Below are 15,464 nucleotides of genomic sequence, written 5' to 3'. Positions count from 1 at the left end.
TTTTTTTTGGTTAATAAGGTCAGTTAACCGAATTAACCGAAAAATATGTGTTATTCATTTTTGGTTAAAAATTACCCGAATTACCTGAATTACCCGACTTACCCGAATTACCCGACTTACCCGAATTACCCGAATTACCCGAAAATTACCCAAATTACCCGAATTACCCGAAAATTACCCGAAAATTACCCGAATTACCCGAATTAAATCACTACATAATTAAAAACATTACATAAATCTTTGAATCACTACATAATTAAAAATATTACATAAGTCTTTGAATCACTACATAATTAAAAATATTACACAAGTCTTGAATTAAAACATAATTGAAATGTATGTTTTTAACATTCTCCATTTATATCCATTTCATCTTTCCAAAATATATTCATTTCATCTCTCCAAAATATCTCCATTTGCATTAAACCTAAAAAAAAACCATGAGCAAAAATTTAGCATATAATAGAAATATACGCATTTAAAAAAAACTCAAATAATATAAACAAACGAATAGATTATAAATCAACAAGAATAAGATAGTAGTAAGCATACCCTATAACTCACGAAAGCTCATGAATCTAGGGTAGGCTCTAATGCATTCCAAGAAATGTCTAAACATTGAATCAATTAAATAAGTAAGAGTGATATGGTAAAAAAATTGAAACTATTAAAATAAAACAATAAACATACCATTTTCAATCTTGTCAAGCTCTTGGATTTGTTCTTCAATCTTTTTTATGTCTTCTTGTGATGATGATCTTCGAATCCAATCTTGAGTACACACAAGAGCTTGTACAATTTTAGGAGTTAAAGAACTCCTATATTGATCAAGCACACGTCCTCCGGTGCTAAATGCAGACTCTGAAGCAACCGTAGAAACCGGTATAGCTAACACATCTCTGGCAATTTTTGAAAGAGTGGGAAATCTAGGGCTGTTCACTTTCCACCACAATAAAATATCGAAATCTTCAACAAATTCTTCATTAGCCTCAGCTAGATACTTATCCAACTCAGATGTTTTATCCTCACCACAAATTTCCAACTCACGCTTTTTATACAAAGCTTGCATTCGCCTTTTCATTTTTTGTTGTGGTTCACCAATAGAAACATGTGTTGACACACTCGATTGGCTACAAGTACTATGGAGTGGAGGCTTATACTCATCAAACAATTCATACAAAGATTCCTTCAACTTTTGCATCATTTCACAAGCTTTTTCAGAACTAGACATTTCACTAAGTGCAAATTCAAGATACTTTAGTTTTTGTCTAGGATCTAAAACACAAGCAACAAACATAAGCAAATTCATCTTATCAATATCACCCCAATACTTATCATACTTCTCTTTCATCTTGATGGCCATAACATTGAAATCAATATTACTATTTAACTGAGCATCACGTAAAAGAATATCAATTTCGGAAAGCTCATCAAAAAAATTATTGGACATGACATATGAAGTGCCAAATATACGCAAAGTGACTTCATAAAAGTGTTCCAAGAAATCCCTCAAGTTTCTAACATTATCCCAATCATCCACACTAGGCCAACCCTCTCCCCTTTCAAGTTCAGCCCTAAAATTTGTATCTTGCTCCTCAAATCTCTCAAAAGCTCTCTCAAAGTTCTGAGCAGTGTCTAACATTAAGTAGGTCGAGTTCCACCTAGTACAAACATCAAGACACAACATCTTCTTGCACTCTATCTTTTCCACCACAACACACTCCTTAAACTTTTGTAATCTAGCTGGAGATTGTCTCACATATCTAACAGCCCCCCTAACACGTTCAACAGATTTATTCATTTCCTTTAAGCCTTCAACAACAATCAAATTCACAATGTGTGCCATGCATCTCATATGAAGATATTTACCATTTTGAACTAAACCCCCTCGAGGGTTAAATTTCTTTCTCAAATAACCAATAGCAACATCATTTGAACTTGCATTATCAACAGTAACAGTAAACAACTTATCAATCCCCCAATTCAACAAGCATTTCTCAATCACCATCCCAATGGACTCACCCTTATGACTAGAAATTGGACAAAAGTTTAAAATCTTTTTATTCAATTTCCAATTGTTATCAATAAAGTGAGCAGTGAGACACAAATAATTAACTCTTTGCAAAGATGTCCATGTATCAGTAGTTAAGCAAACTCTAGAACAAGAACTTCTCAGAAGTTGTTTTATCTTGACCCTTTCATCTAGATACAATTGATAAACATCCCTAGTCATAGTAGTTCGTGAAGGAATATGAAACCTAGGACATGCCACAAACATAAATTTCTTAAAACCTTCACTTTCAACAAACTTGAAAGGTAATTCATCAATCAAAATCATTTGTGCTAATCCTTTCCTACATGCTTCTTGATCAAATCTCCAAGTTGAAATATTCCCTTCCCCCCATTCAACTCCCTTTCTAGGTAAAACTAGTTGTCCTTGACTAGTGTCAACAACATTACTAGGATTTTTCTTACATGAACCAATATGATATTTCAATGACCCCGTACCATTTTTTTTCATATCACAACAAAATTCCTTTTCACAATAATTACATTTAGCCTTACTTGCACCCTCACTATTAATAAACTTAGTGAAGTGAGACCAAACTTCTGACCTTTGAGGAGGGGCTTTTCTTTTCCCAGTAGTCCCCTTTGTTTGGATTGAAGCTCCAACTCCCGAATTTTCAGAATCTATCGAAGTAGGAGGTGTAACACTACCCTCAATAGATGTTGGTTCGGTTGACATTCTGCAAGATCAAGAGCAGCATATACAAGTTTAGTTTAACCCATTACAAAATTAAGGTTTAGATGAATAATTAAAGTATCAAACATATACAAGTTTAGTTAAGATATCAAAACGCTAAAATTATTAAATTTATGTTATGGTTTCTAGATATATCATATATGTTGTTCGCATGTACCAAGTTAAGATCATGGTGCTGAAATTTCCATATTTTGCTTGTCGGTGATGTTCATTGATTGTTACTGCCTACTGCTACCAATGAAATTAGATATTAGACCAAGTTTGGTATTTTCAACATTCAATTTATATTTTAATTAAACATGTCTTTGATCGAAATGAGAAAATTGATGAGTGAATGGTATGCTATGGTATTTTGAGTTTAATTTCTACCATACATTTATATTTTATATAAAACATAAAAAATAGAAATATTCTCAAAAAAAATATTTTTTACACTAATTTAATCAAATTCTTTATATATAATTATCCTTCCATATATAAATATATACCATTAAGTTTAAAATTATTTAAGATATTAATTGGTAAAATATTAAAAAAATGCTATATTGTAGATCAAACAATTCTAATGCTTTTTGGCCTTCTGTTTTTCAATTTCTAAAAATGAATAGCATAGTCATAGATGTTGTCACTAAATCAAATAGAAATGACGCAAAGACTTTGAATTATTTAAATTCCAAATTGGTGGTTTTTTAATTAGATATTTTTTATAACAAAAAATAATAATTATTAATTACGAAATAATATTAAGATCAGAATTAGACAATAGATAATGTCTATTTAACTGTATCTAGTCAACAACTATTAAAAGAATTTCATTAAAAACTCGAATAGCAATAGAAAAGCTTTTTATTAGTTCAATCGAAATGCAAACAGCACAATTCGCCATGAAAAGAACAAGCTAAATTGAATGTTGGAAATGGGTAATGATGAAAATTATAATATTAGTAAAAAATTTCCTATGGCCCTGATATTATAATGATGAAAAAAGGCCCAAGAAGAAATGGTCATGACTCTATTCATTATTCAATCCACCACAGAAAAACTGAAAAAGCAATTCTATATATTTCATTTCATTGCTTACTGCCTCACTCCCCATGATTTCAATTTTCATGTACGTTTACCATTTTTATTGTTTAGGGTTTTTTTTTACATAGCTGCTTGTAAAATCTAATATATATATTAAAATTTCATATGTACAAAAGAAGACAGCAAGTCAGCAACCATGGATAGCATTGGTTAAGATGAAGTGAAGAGGTAAGAAGTTAGAAGAAAGCAAACCTGGTACTCGGCGACTTCGGCGACTTGGTGACTCGGCGACTCCCGATTCTACTATTGAGTGTTTGTTGGGTGTTGGGTGTTAAGAGTTAAGACTGAGACTGAGATTTAGGGCTATGGGTGTTGTTGGGACTGTGTTTGTGACAGTGTGAGTGTAAAAGTGAAATTTGTGAAATTTGTGAAATTAGGGAGGAGAGCTGGAGGTGTGTTGTGAATAGGGGTGTTGTTAGGGGTGTTTGCTCACTCTGCTGCTGAGAAATGGACCAAACGGTAATGGTCTAATGGACAGCACACAGCAGGCCAAGTTCTACCCTTCTTGGGCTAGGGCCTATGGCTGTTGAATACTTACATTTGGGCTGTCCTATTCGGCCCAACTCCCTTAAACTGTAAATTCGGTTTACCCGAATTTGTTCGGTTAACCGACCCGTTTCGAACCGATTTAACCGTTAACCGAACAAATCAAAAAACCTTAACCGACCCCCGACCGAATTTTTTCGGTTAACCGACCGATTAACCGAACTCGGTCGGTTAACCGAAAAAATTCGGTTTTAACCGAATAATGCACAGCCCTAAGCCATTATAACCATGACTCAAAATCATGAAAATCTACCAATATAGCCGAAGGATAGTGTGATGGATCTCCGACTAGCTTCCAACTCGATTGAGCTTCCGATAATCTGTAAAGAAAAGGAAAATAACTACGTAAGCAATGAATGCTTAGTAAGTTCATATAAACTTTAAGCATAATATTCCATTTCAATAATAAAAATTATAGAATAAACATAAATCTATATCAATGCCATAAGATTCATAAATCGATGATAGGATTTTATGAGACTTAATAGATAATCATCAACCTTTTTATAAGATAATACACTTTTCAATTTACTTTTTTTTCATTTTGTTCCCAATGCTTATCATAAGCCTAAACAATATTATCAATTCCCGACTTAGTGTATTTATCTATGTTATAAGTATATTCATCCATAGCATCGCCAGTTTCCACATATAATACATCATTCAAACTCATCACTTTCTTTTTCCTCAAATTTCATTTCAACTATGAATTTACCATTTCATTACCTTTCTTCACCCATTTCATATTCATAACACATAAGTTATAAGCATAACATCAACCATGACTACAAGCTAGTGCATATAAACATAGCTATTTTAAAATCAACCACATAATCAACCATTGCATAATAAATTACATACTTGAATTTATTCCACCTTTTCATGGACATAAGCACATTACCAATTGAACACTTACAATTTGAATGTATTTCATTAAGATTAAACATGATATAATTCAATCACCAACTTGGCACAAGCCTAAGCACCACCAACAACACATGTTAGCATAATTGAATATAATTCATGTGAACTTAACATAAATAACCATTATACTTGAGAATGATCTAATTGGATTTATCATCCTTCATAACATATCATGTTTTCCATGTATCACCATTTCAATAAATTTCATACACGCATGTCTTGGTTCATATTAAACACTTACTGTAACAGTCTAATTTTCAGTGATGTCAAAAACAGTGGTTCAAGACCACTAGTAAGTAACAACCCAATTTTTAGTAGTGTCAGAAATAATGGTTCAAGACCACTAAATTCGATGAGTAAGTTCAAAAATTTTATTATTTATTATTTATGAGTTAAGTGTGATTTTAGAAAGATTTTTTAATTAGTGATTTGTGTTTTAAAAGAATTTATTAGGTTAAGTAGTTTCAAAAACGAGGTATCAAGAACTCAATTTCATAAACCGGGCCATAAATATTTATGGAGTGTATTTAAGTTAGTATTAAAGTTTCGTTAGAAAATTTTAACGTTTTGATAGTTAATTAGTTAAAAAGGACTAAATTGAAAAGGTGTAAAACTTGCCAGAGTGATAAAATAGCCTAAATGTTAAATGAGGAAGGACTTAAAGGGTAAATAAGCCTAAAATAAGAGGTTGGACGGCATGAGTGTAGAAAAATCATGAAATTAGTGTGAACAAGGGGTAAAATTGGAAATGAAATAAAACTTAATAGTTAAAAATATGATTTAATTGAATATCTAGACATTTCTTCATAATTCTCAGCCAAAAACACCATTGAAGAACCCTTAAGAAGCTGGTTTTCATATTTTGCTACATATCAAGAGCCCGTAGATCAATGAGAAAAAGAGAAATTAGCAGAATAGTCCCTAACCACTACAAACTTATAATTTAACCCAGGTAAGTTCGCATGGTTAAATTTTAATCTTATAAATTAAATTGATGTATAGTAATGTGTATTTATTTATATCATTTGTGAAAATAAAATTATTGTTAAAGTTGTGAAATTAAATTGAATGTTAGGAAAGAAAGAAACGTGGGATTGAGTACAGTCGTTCAATGTGAAAGAGGAATTAAAAGTAAATTACCCAAGTAAACTGGGGTTCAGCATTTGTTGCGAACTTCCGTGTTTGCTTTCCATTTAGCTCTCATGAGCTTCAGTCAACTCATATGAGTTTCAGTTTAACCCTAATGGGTTTCAGTTTAGCTCTTCTGAGTTTCAGATTAACCATTATGGGTTTCCGTTCAGCTCCTATGAGCTTCCGTTTAACCCTTATAGGTTTCCATTTAGCACTTATGTACTTCCATGCAGCCTTCGGGTTTCTGTTTACGATGTACTCAAATTCGTAAGACTTTCTCTGATTTGACAATGATTGGTAAGTGCCAAATGGAATTAACGTGGAAGAATTTAAGTTATTATTGATATTGAGCTCAAATAAGTGAATTCATCAATCGAAGTTGTGATTGGCAGGAAATGTTTGTGAAATGATTTACCTAAATGAATTATTATAGTATATTCGGTAAGATTTATATTTAAAGCCAACGAACTTACTAAGCTTCATTAAGCTTACTTGTGTCGTTTAATGTTCTTTGTAGATTTTTAAAAAGTTCGGAGGATCGGATCAACATATCGAGCCACACTATCCAGTTGTTTCGGTAGATTTTGTTATACATTTTATGGTTTATATGGCACGTATAGGGCTAGATTGGAAAAGAGCTAAATTTGAAGTATGGTTGTGAATGACATATATATATGTTAGTATGCATTTATTTAGTAGTAGATTTTGGTAAATCAATAAATGGAGTTATTTTGGTAAGTTTAGGCAATTGAGTTTTGTGATGATATATTATGTTTAAAACATGATTTTTGGCTTGTGTTAATTGTTTGATTGGGGTTACTTGATGTATTAAAATGTTGTGTATAGGTTGATATCAAAAAGGGTGAGAAAAGTGGCCTTAAAATGACCTATTTTCGTCCGCACTAGAAGAGACACGGGCGTGTGTCCCCTACTTCTAAGAAAATTTTTGAGATTTTGGGAAAATTTCCTTGAGTACCCGGTTTGGTTCGAATTCACTTCTAAGGTGTATATTGGGCATCGAGGGTCCATCTAAGGGACAATATGAGTGTTTTATAACTGATTCTTGATATGTATAACAAAAGTTATGAAATGTTTGTATTTAATCCGTAAGGTCTGGTAATGCTCTGTAACCCTGTTTCGGTGACGGATAAAGGTTAGGGGTGTTACACACGGCCTGACACATGGGCGTGTGGTTTGGCCGTGTGTCCCCTGCACCTTAAAATTTCAAAACAAAATGCCCAAGTTTTTACACACGGCCTAGCACAAGGGTAAAGGCACGGGTTGGGACACGGCTGTGTGCCTCATATCGAATGCCCACACGGCCAGCCAAACGGGAGTGTGTCCCCTACTTATAAGAAAATTTTTGAGATTTTGGAAAAAATTCCCTGAATACCCGGTTTAGTCCCGATTCACTTCTAAGGTGTATATTAGGCCTCGAGGGTCTATCTAAGGGACAATATGAGTGTTTTATAATTGATTCTTGATATGTATAATAAAAGTTGTGAAATATTCGTAATTAATCCATAAGGTCCGGTAATGCTCTGTAACATTGTTACGGCGAGGGATAAGGGTTAGGGGTGTTACGCTTACCACATTCACAAGCTAATGATTAAACACATAACTTAGCGATATCATCACATGGTAAGGTATAGTACATAAACATAGCATTTCTTAAACCATACCTTTCATATTCATGAATATTCATACTTTAATCATTGGTACATCATACCTTTCCATATTTGTCGTAGTGAAGTCAATCGGAACCCTTACCGGAGCTCATACAAAGTGTGTTAAACTGTAACACCCCAAACCCGGCCTAAACATTAGGGCCGAATTTGGTGATGTCACATTGTAACACCTCTTACTCGTATTCAACGCTGGAATAGGGTACGATGCATTACCAGAATAAATACACTTATAGACATATTAAACCGAGTTATAAAATTTCATCTAAATTAAAAACTTTCAAATTATTATCTTCGAGTCGCTAATTAGGGTATACGAGGCTCAATACATACCATTCATATGCTCAATATTATTGAAGAATCCACTTTATGTCAGAATCAATATTAATAACAATCATAAATCTTTTCATGTTAATTTTATATATCACTTACCGAACTTCGAATGTTAATTTACAAATATGTAATTCACTAACACATTCCGGTGTACACAATGTTTAATTGATGAAATCATTTAATTGAGCTAAATTTCATGTTCATTCCAAATTTTCTTCTAAATCCATAAATGCTTCCACTTACCATTTACCTAATCAATTTCTCGAACCAAGCTATCACACAACAATAATACATCACCTGTGCTTCATGAATTCAATATTCGATTCTTATCACCATCAAATCCATGTCATTCGAATACTTAAAGTTTATTCAAGCATATATTTTTATGTTTCATACACAAGGCATATGTCAAAATTACGAATACGCAATCAATTCATTTGTCATTTATTTGACTAGAAAATTAACCTCAAAATTTATAACATTCCATTACTTAATATATGCCATAAAACACTCCCTTAACATAAACTAACACCATGACCGAATTTTCATTATGCTATTTATTACCCTTTTTCCGAATCACATAGCAAAATATTACAAATATGTATATATTTGAATACTATAATTATGCATCAACTTTCCAACATAAGTTAATTCATGAACCACTCATGACATCACTTCATGCCAAATATACCACACACATATGCTATGAAACTTTATTTTCTCTCATGAGTTTACCATGACTAGTAATGTACCAATATAAGCATCACTCCTATTTCAACGTTTATCGATGATAATCAAACATATAACCAATTATACACAATTCATTCATACACTTTATTCTCCTCCCCCCTCTCCATTCCACATCCTTTATGTATATAACATGCTTAAATAGCATTATACGTAATTTTACTATTCACTTATATTTAAATTCAAAACTGTCTATTTAAGTCAGAGTCACTAAATCATTTTTATCTAGAGCTACAAAGCTCCAAATAAGATCCGTTAATTTTCCCTGAAACTAGACTCACATATATTCTTACCATAAAATTTTCATAATTTTTGGCCTGGCCAATTAGTACATTGTATTCTTTAAATTCACCCATATTTCACTGCTCAACATCTCTGACCTCTCTTCACTAAAAATGAATTATCTCATTGTACAGATTTCGGATGATATTTCCGTTTGTTTCCTTTGAAAATAGACTCATTAAGGATTCTAAGAATATAAAATATAACTCATAATTATTTTTTTACAATTTTTAATTATTTTTCAAAGTCAGAACAGGGGATTCCGAAATCAATCTAACACTGTCTTACTAAAATTTAAATATCTCAAAATAGACTCAATAAGCTTGAATTTCATATTTTTTTTAAACATTTAATTAACTTTACACTATTTTTGGTGATTTTCCAAAGTGATACCATTGCATGCTATCCATACACTTTTTATTGCTAATTTTATTCAATCATGTTTTCTTTGCATTAATTCTCACTCACACTCACATAACACTAAAGTATATTCATAATTAGCCATGCCGATAGCTATTCATCATCAATTATTTACAAATTTTCATTGTAACACTTGTTCCATATCAACTTCACTCAAGTTTGACCACATATCGCGCACATTGCCCACCACATATTCATATTCATTTGCACTTAATCATTTTCCGGTTGAACACTTAGGAATATTATTGGATACGTCAGAAATTTGCACATAAGTGCCACTCTTATAGCAAAAGCTACTTCACATAATTTTTTACATAAAAGCTCGTTCTCGAGCTATTCACTTTCACGGGTCTGCTCACACAAGCTGTTAGTCTTTTGTTACTACTCAGTGCTGCTCACACAAGCTGTCAGGTATCCGCAACATATGCCAGTATACCCAGCCACTGGAAGAACATAAGACCAGCACCCGAGTTCACATTAATCACAGTTTCGCGTCACGGGCATGCTCACACAAGCTGTCAGTCATTCGTTACTACTCAGTGCTGCTCACACAAGCTGTTAGGTATCCGCAACATATGCCGGTATACCCAGCCACTGGTAGAATTTATGATCAGCGCCTGAATCCACTTTATTCACAATTTCACATAGATCTCTAATGACAAGTCACTTGTATCTCATTCTATTCCTAAGGTTCAACCGAGAAATTTTCTCACACTTTATTATTTTGTAAATTTTATTCGATATTCAATCACATATATCATAAAATATATCTTTCGTCCACATATCATAAAATATATCAGAACATAAAATCATAAATAAAAATTGATGCATTATTTACTTAAAAACTTACTTTAGTGCAACAATATAGAAACTTAGAAATTTAATCTTCAATTTTTTTCTGATCAATGTCGATTCCACTTCTTTCTTGATCTATAATAACATATTTAGCTTATATAACATTCACATTATTCAATCCAGTCCAAAAATTATATTTAGGAAAAAATACATTTTTGCCCCTAAAGTTTCACAAAATTATGATTTTGCCCCTAGGCTCGGAAATTAAACTTTATTCCTTTTTCTTATATTTTATGACATGCTGAACATTTTTCCCTTCTATGGCAACATCAAATTCTTACTCTAACATGCATTTATGAACAATAATAATTTTTACCGATTGTGTCGTTTCACTTGTTTTCACTGAAAATCGCTTAGCAAAAATTGTTTAACACAATTTCAAGCTTCATAGTCTACCATAAAAAATCAAAATAAACACATTTAACCTATGAGTATTTTTCCAAATATAAACTCTAGATTAAATTATTGCTAGAATAAGCTAAATTAAGCTACAGGGACTTCAAAAACGTACAGAACATTAAAAACGGGGCTTGGAATCACTTACTATGGAGCTTGGAAGCTTGAAAACCCTAACCATGGCTTCCCCTTGCAATTTTCGTTCATCATGGAGAAGATGGACAAATTTTTTGCTATTTTGGCCTTCTTAATTCTTTTAATTACTAAATGACCAAAATGCCCCCAACTTAAAAATATCCTATTTCACTTATCTTTTATCCATTTTTGTCCAAAAAGTTAACCAATGGTCTAATTACCATTTAAGAACCTCCAATTTAAAATTTCATAACAATTGGACACTTCTAACATGTAGAACTTGACTTTTTCACTTTTTACAATTTAGTCCTTTTGGCTAAATTAAGTGCCCAAACGTCAAAATTTTTGAACGATTTTTTTATGAAATCACTCCATGAAGTTTTAGACCATAAAAATATATTAAAAAATATTTTTTTTCTCGTCAAATTTGTGGTCCCGAAACCACTGTTTTGACTAGGCCTAAAATCGGGCTGTTACATAAACGATGGTCGAAATCATCCCTTTTCTATAATCAATGAATACTGTGAAGACGATTGAAATCCTGGTACACGTTTCCTTTGTGCCATAGTCCAACTATGGTCTTACATATGAATTACCATTGCCCTGCCATAGTCTTACAGTCGTAGTGCTATAACCCAATTGTGGTCTTATCATAAGAATGCCATAGCCCAGCTATGGTCTTACATATAAACACTGCCATGGTCCAACCATGGTCTTACGTCCATAGTGCCATAACTCAGTTATGGTCTTGTCATCAGAATGCCATAGCCCAACTATGGTCTTACATATAAACACTGTTGTGGTCTAACCATGGTCTTACGTCCATAGTGTTATAACCCAGCTATGGTCATATCATCAGAATGCCATAGTCTAGTTATGGTCTTACATATAAACACTATCATGGTCCAACCATAGTCTTACGTTTTAATAATTGTCATAGCCTCGCTATGGTCTTACTGGTGAATGCAACCTGTCTCCATTAATATCAGAAATTATCATTTTAGTAACTTTTTACAATTCCAGTTCTATTAACAAATCAATTTAATATCAGTAATTTTACATCATTTAAACTTTAATATTCATAAACATTTAGAAATATAATTGAGTTTCTATTAATAAACATACAAAACTAATTTGCAGTAATGGCTCTGAGTTTCTCAATTAATGATCAACGTAATATCAATTCATTATTTTAATTTTCAATTACACACATCAATATAATCCAATATTATGCAATTAGGTTCATATATTTTTGTAACAGCCCGATTTAAGGCCTAGTCGGAACAGTGGTTTCAGGACCACAAATCTGACGAGGAAAAATTTTATTATCATTATATTTTTATGGTCTACAATTTCATGGAAAAATTTTTTGAAAATTTCGTTCAAAAATTTTGAAGTTTGGCCACTCAATTTAGTCAAAATGACTAAATTCTAAAAAGTGCAAAATTTGAGTTCTATATGTTAGAGATGTCCAATTGTTATGAAATTTTAAATTGGAGCTCCTTATATGGTAATTAGACCATTGGTTAAGCTGGTAGACAAAAATGGACATGGTTAGAGATGTTTCCAAATATTTTCATTAAGGGCATTTTGGTCATTAGTTATTAAAAAGAATTAAAAACAAAACTAAAAGCCAAATTTTGTCCCTCTTCAATCTAAGGCTAAATTTTACAAGGGGGAAGCCATAGTTAGGGTTTTCAAGCTTCCAAGCCTCATAGTAAGTGTATCCACCCCCTGTTTTTAATGTTTCAAGCTAAGGCTCGGTTTAGCTTATTCTACCATTAATTCATGTTAGGGTTCATATTTGGAAAAATACCCATAGGTGAAATGTGTTTATTTTGATGTTTTATGGTAGAATATGAAGTTTGAAATTATGTTAAACAACTTTTACTAGTCGATTTTAAGTGAAACCGAATAAAACAACATAATCGGTAAAAATACCTAATGTTCACAAGTAAGTGTTAGAGTGGGAATTTGATGTTACCATAGAAGGGAAAAATGTTTAGCATGTCATAAAACATAATAATAAGGGATGAAGTTTAATTTCCGAGCTTTGGGACAAAAGTGAAAATATGCAAAAGTTTAGGGGTAAAATTGTAATTTTGCCAAAAATTGAGTCGAGGGCTGTTTTGGATAAATGTCAATATTAAACAAGCTAAATTTGATATTATAGATCAAGAAGAACATGGAATCAATCTCAACTGGGGAAAGGAAAAGATTTCGGATTAAATTGCAAAATCACTACATTTTGCATCGAGGTAAGTTGTATGTAAATAATACATCGTTTATAATTATTTTTAATATTTTGTTATAATATATGAGAAATGGTTTAATATGAAATAGTTATTTAACAATTAGAAATTTAGTATTGATAGTTGAATTGAACAAAATTAACTTGAATTGGGGATATATGATTGTCGAGTAAAATTTGAAGTAGTTCGAATCGAATTATTAAATTTGTTATGGTATTGGACTGAAATATTGGAAATTGTGATTTGATTTCGAATAAATTATAAAATATTAAAAAGTGAGAATCCCTGTTGGACCGTCGGAATAGGAAAGGCTTGAATGAAGTACCTATGAGCACGTATGTAGTACAAAGTGCAGGCTACTACGTGTATCGATAGATAATGGTCACATGTGTAGTACTATATGCAGGCTACTATGTGTACCAGATGGCCTTGTTCACGTGTGTAGTACTATGTGCAAGTTACTACGTGAACCGGAAAGCTTGATCACGTGTGTAGTACTATGTGTAGGCTACTACATGTATCGGATGACAATGGTCACGTGGGTGGTACTATGTGCAAACCACTGAATATTCGTTATTATTTCGACATGTTCAACGGGATATGAGTAATTGCAAACAAGTATGAAAATGTGATTGAAATGTGATAAATTGCAAATGAGTAACTGGAGTGATAAAGTCTCGTATTGTGCCTACAAATTAAATTGTTATTGAATGTTGAATAAATTGTTATAGTGTTATATGAATGAGTGAAATTGAAATAGAACAGATTTGGGCAATGACAGTGACGTTAGTTTGAAAAATCACCAAAAATTATAGGAATTGAGTTAGTGGTTGAATGAGATATGGAATTAAAGCTTAATGAGTCTATTTTCATATAAAAGAGAAAGAATAGACAATAGTTATATATTCTGAGATATTGGAATTTTAGTGAGGCAGGGTCAGAGTGATTTTGAAATCCCCTGTTCTGACTTTGGAAAATCACCAAAAATTGTACAAAAATAATTATGGTTTGTAATCTACATGCTTAAATTTATCAATGAGTCTATTTTAAAGAAAAACAAACAGGAACATCATTTGAATTCTGTACAAATAGATAATTAATTTTTAGTGAAATGAAGTCAGAGCTATCAAGCAGTGAAATAGGGGAAACTTTAAAGAATAAATTGTACTAATTGGATAAACCAAAAATTCTGAAAATTTTATGGTAAGAAGATATGTGAGTTTAATTTTAAGGAAAATTTACGGATCTTAATTTGGAGTTCTGTAGCTCTAGATAAAAATAATTTAGTGACTATGACGCGAATAAACAGCTTGCTGGAACTTGAATAAAGAATGAATTTATGTGTGATTATGATTATATTATCTATGGAAATATGCTAGAAACTTGTTTATTAATTACATACTTACTTACTAAGCTATATGCTTATCCCTTTCTCTTTTCCCTTGTTTTATAGTGTTACCAAGCTAGCTCGGAAATCAGAGGTTGTCAGAGATCCAGTCACACTATCAACTTCCTTTTGGGTATTTTAGTCAAAAATATTATTTTGGAATTATGACATGTATAGAGGACTTGGTCATTTTGTTATGTGTCATAAATTGTTCTGTATATACTATATAATAGTTTATTTTGTATAAGTCATTAATATGGACTAATATGGATTAAATTCCACGTGTATGAAATTTCAATGTTGTGTTGATAAATTTTAATGCAAGTATGTAAATGTTTAAATGCAAAAAGGGACTTTAAAATAAAATATGAAAAAATTAACTTTGTTAAAGTTCCGTAATGCCTTGTACTCGGTCCGGGCGTCTGACACGGGTAAGGGGGTGTTACAGTTTCACTTAAATATAAATTAAAATTAAACAGAATAAACTTACCTGGCTAAATTGTAGAAATGACAAAGTACAT

The 15,464-nt window shown here is 31.9% G+C and overlaps 1 long non-coding RNA gene across 1 annotated transcript; it reads left to right on the top strand.

The window, feature by feature from the left end:
• Positions 1 to 6,136: 6,136 nt before the first annotated feature.
• On the top strand, positions 6,137 to 7,192 carry LOC121217468 (uncharacterized). Its single transcript, XR_005913554.1, has 2 exons — positions 6,137 to 6,272; positions 6,969 to 7,192. It is a non-coding gene; the product is annotated as an uncharacterized lncRNA (long non-coding RNA).
• The last annotated feature ends 8,272 nt before the right edge of the window (positions 7,193 to 15,464 follow it).

Source organism: Gossypium hirsutum, chromosome D05 (genome assembly GCF_007990345.1).
Source record: "Gossypium hirsutum isolate 1008001.06 chromosome D05, Gossypium_hirsutum_v2.1, whole genome shotgun sequence".
NCBI classification, from domain to species: domain Eukaryota; kingdom Viridiplantae; phylum Streptophyta; class Magnoliopsida; order Malvales; family Malvaceae; genus Gossypium; species Gossypium hirsutum.
Note: the sequence above shows the minus strand (reverse complement) of the source record. Positions and strands in the feature narration are given on the sequence as shown.